Source organism: Gigantopelta aegis, chromosome 9 (assembly GCF_016097555.1).
Source record: "Gigantopelta aegis isolate Gae_Host chromosome 9, Gae_host_genome, whole genome shotgun sequence".
Classification (NCBI taxonomy): domain Eukaryota; kingdom Metazoa; phylum Mollusca; class Gastropoda; order Neomphalida; family Peltospiridae; genus Gigantopelta; species Gigantopelta aegis.
This window is the reverse complement of record NC_054707.1, coordinates 40,174,140-40,178,988: the sequence shown is the minus strand read 5'-3', so window position 1 is coordinate 40,178,988 and position 4,849 is coordinate 40,174,140.

The following is a 4,849-nucleotide window of genomic DNA, read 5'->3' as shown; positions in this document are numbered from 1 at the left end:
ACATTTGTTCCCATTAGTTGCAAGGGATCTTGTATATGTGCCATCCCACAGACAGAATAACACATATCATGGCCTTTGATATACCAGTCGTGGTGCACTGGCTGGAATGAGTCCAAATGGGCTTACTAATATTGTTATTTATCATTTCAAAAGGATTATCATGTTCTTGACTCTTTTCCTTCTTAATTTTATGGTGACAGATTTGTTAGTTGCACTGGGGCATTTAACATATACATGTACCTTGACAGCAAAATACACAAGTTGTAGTTGGGTTTTGTTATGACACAATATATGAGTATTTGGAGCTCTGTGCGAGTTATGTTTATTTTGTTTTGTTTTCTGCATAATCATTTCTTTTGTAGTATTTTAATTTTCTTTTCTTTTAAGTATATTAAAATAACCCGACGTCTGTAGTTACTGCATCACTGCAGTAACTTTAAACTTTTAACCCAATACCATTGCATGTGTTAATTTATTGTTATACGTGTACTTTTAGCACCCAAGATTTATTTGACAAAACCATTGTATTGCTTTGATCATTATAACTATTAAATACACAGACGTACTGTATTACATGTATTCTGTTGCAATAAACAGATCAACATATACTGAATGATTGTTATGGGTTGTTTGTGTTGTGTTTTGGGGGTTTTTTCCTAATCATTACGCTAGCACTCCTTTGTCTTCTTGTGAACACCTTTCTTCACGCGGTGACAGAAATAATAATATAAGGGTACTTTTTCACGTCACAGATTTAGCTATCCCAATTCAGGAATGACTTTTTTTTATAGCCCATGGTTAGGTGTTTTCAGAAACTCTTTGTCACGTAAAATATATAAGCGAACTTTAGTTCCTGCTGTAAATACTGATACTCGCTTAACCCAAAACAAAATATTCAGGCATGTAATTTGTTCAGCTTTTTATGCATAAAATAGGTTTGTTTTTTTATAAAGTGGATTGGATTGGATCGGATCTGAGATACATAAAACTGAGCTTGATTTGAGTGTAGTATAGGTTTCGGCTTTTAAAATTAATTAAACTTCTCTCTTTTTTTTCTCTTTTTTTTTTTCTTTTTGTTCAATAAGAATCACATTCTTGAACATTGTATATTTAGAAAAAATTGTCTAAACTCAATTCCAACTAAAGAAAAAGATTTTAATGTATAAATGACATTCGTACTGCCTTTCCGCCTAAAATACTACATTAAGAAATCAGGGGTGGTAAAGTGCTCGCTTGACCCGCGGTTGGTATGGGGTCGATCCCCGTCAGTGGGCCCATTGGACTATTTCTCACTCCAGCCAGTGCACCACGACTGGTACATCAAAGGCTGTGGTATGTGCTATTCAGTCTGGTATGGTGCATATAAGATCCCTTGCTACAAATACCAAAATTACCAAATGCTTGACATCCAAAAGCCGATGATTAATAAATCAATGTGTTCTAGCGGTGTCGTTAAACAAAAACAAACTTATACTGTTGAGACTATATAAAAATTACCAAATGTTTGACATCCAATAGCCGATGATTAATAGATCAATGTGCTCTAGTAGTGTTGTTAAACAAAACAAACTTTAACATTAAGAAATCAGTCCTACCCCCTCGGTGGCATCGTGGTAGGCCATCGGTCTTCAGGCTGGTAGGTACTGGGTTCGGATCCCAGTCGAGGCATAGGATTTTTAATCCAGATACCGACTCCAAACCCTGAGTGAGTGCTCCGCAATGCTCAATGGGTAGGTGTAAACCACTTGCACCGACCAGTGATCCATAACTGGTTCAACAAAGGCCATGGTTTGTGCTATCCTGCCTGTGGGAAGCGCAAATAAAAGATCCCTTGCTGCTAATCGGAAGAGTAGCCCATGTAGTGGCGACAGCGGGTTTCCTCTCAAAATCTGTGTCGTTCTTAACCATATGTCTGACGCCATATAACCGTAAATAAAATGTGTTGAGTGCGACTGTTAAATAAAACATTTCTTTCTTTCTTTCAGTCCTACCCAGAACTGCAAAACTTTCAAAGGTTGTTAATTTATGTGTGTGCTTAGATTGTGTGGCCCCCCTAATATCTATGAAAACCAAAAACCTCGCCCTCAGATCAATATAATATATTTGAACTGCTTAACATTGCCATCATCACAAGATAAACCTTATGCTAAGGATTACTTTTGGCGTGGAAGAATATTCTTATAAATTATATCAGTAATGTCAACCTGATCTGTTTATATAACTTATCCTTAATTACACGTTGAGTCAGATATTATCGTATACAATATTGTCGGTTATCATGGGCGTACATAGGATTTTGAAAAGGGGGGTTCCAAAATAGATTGCAGAGATGTTGGGCATATATTTCTATGTTGAGTAAATATAATAATGTCAGATATATTAAATTATTAAAAAAAGCGATTTCAGGGGGGGTTCTGTCGAACCCATCGAAACCACCACCCCACCCCCCACCCCCACCCCCATGTACGCCCATGGTTATGGGTTATATTCATGTCGAATAAATCTTACAAACTCCTACGTTGTGGGGTGGGTGAAACTAGTAACAACACGCATGTCTGATAAATAAGCTTAATCCAACAGCGCACGTTGTCTCTGTAGGCCTAATGCTTCATACGGATAACTCATGCTGGGAAATTGTTGCAGTGTGACAATCAAATGCATAAAAACATTTATATAATGCTTAAATGCTTAACCCTGTTTTCCATACCAAATGTATTCCTTCACTAATTCTTGACTCAAGTGTATGCACCCTATCTCTGTGACAGTTTTTCAAATGTTATTTGTTGACTGGTCTTTAAAGACCGTCTGTTGGCATGAGTTTGTTACAACAAGAAATATAAATAAACACTTTCGTTAAAAGTGTATTTGTTGCAGGCAAATGGATTAAATTGATCAAAATTCGGTTTATAATTCCAAACTTTAAATATCTATTAATCGGTACCATTCCTAAATTTCTATAAAATTGGAATTACATCTGTACGCAGTGTGCCAATTTGCCAAACACAGAAGTCGCAAGAAAAATTAGTTGAGAAAACACCGACCCACCTCCCCTTTAACATAAATCTTAAGATACATCATGCTATGTAGTTTTGTTGTATTGCATATATGCATACATAGATAGATATTTTATCAGATTGAATAAGCATGCCTATTACGTGTTTTATGTATGGCGGTTGTTTAATGCCCAACCTTTGATGGGAATTTTCTTTAATTACTTAATTTTTCATTGATGTGTATCAATATATTGTCGTTTAAAAATAAATGGCCATTTTTCAATTCAATATGTGTAATGTTTTTATTTAGGGGAAATTCCCACCGAAACGAGTTCGCTAGGTTGGTTGGAATGACAGTTGTCCTGCTACAAATCTATTTTTGTAGTGGAAGTGTTCCCTTCGTGGTAATGTTTCGTCTGGACATCAATGCAACAAGGTTGTTGAAAGTGATTTTTAAAACAAATACTATTCACTTAATCTTGATAGATTAGAGTGAAATAAAATAATAACACAATTCATGTGCAGTATTTGTAGTAAATGCCTTAAGTTTATTATTTCTGGCTAAAACTGCTACAGGTGTGTACTACCAAATCAAATCCCATAGACGACAATAGTAAATTTGTGGCTAAAACTCCTACTTGCAGCGTATCAATCGACATAAATGCCACGGATATAAATACTACCACCACCACCACCCCCCCCCCCCCCCCCCCCCCCCCCCCCCCCCCCCCCCCCCCCCCCCACCCCCCCCCCCCCCACCCCCCTTAAAGTGAATCAGAAAAAATTGCGGGCAAGCTGTTCATTTCTGAGATAACGGATAGCGTCTATGACTACTCTAGTTCTGCACAAAATTCGAGTACTTTTTTTTACAGGTACCCCATACATGTTTCTAGCACAAGAATACTTGACACAGTGGAACTAGATAAAATAAAATTGCATACATTTCTTGCCCAAATGAAACTAATTTCTTTTACAACCAACACACTCCCATTTATTACCAATCATAGGACTTGTCGTGTTCACTTCTCTATCAAGTTTCGGTGCACCTCGAACTTTGACCCAGCCGAAAGTTATTTGGTTTAGTGCTATCTATACACAGCATTTCATCAATATATATATATATATATATATATATACCATGGACATAAATACAACTCGCTTTTGGATAAATCAGAAAAGAAACTGGGATTAAGCTGCTCGTTACAGACATAAGGGACAGCGTATTTGACTACCCTAGTTCCGCACACAAAAAAAAATGTAATCCTATTTTCAGTATAACCCTGCGCATTTTTTCAAGCTTAATAGTAGCTGGTACACTGACACCATTTCAAATTAACTTAATAATTTTATAATATTTTATGACAACAAACAAGGTCACATTTTTCACCAGTGGCAGGACTTGTTGTATTAAATGTGGAATGAAAAGTTGGGTGAACCTCAACAGCAACATAATAATCTATTCTTTAAAAAAATATAAATATAAAATAAAAATAGCCATAAAGGTTTTCTCATTTTTAGACCGATATATGTGGGGTTTAGTTTGCTCACATTATTTTTAGTAAGTACGGTAAGTATTCGGGAATCCGTTTAGAGACCGAAACTGATATATGTACAGTTTTCTGTTGAATGATTGTTGTGTTATAATGTTGGTCAGCCGAGTCTCCCGATTTATCGCTAATTGAAGTGTTGTGATCATTGTTACAGAAGTACTTTAGGGTTATTCCAGAAACTTGTTTTTCTTTTCTGTCTATTTTTGTTTTTGTTTTTGTTTTTGTTTTTTGTTTGTTTGTTTAGGTTTTTTCTTTCTTTGTTTTGTCTCTTCCCCTCACAACTGTAAATAAAACACCCCAGTCGCA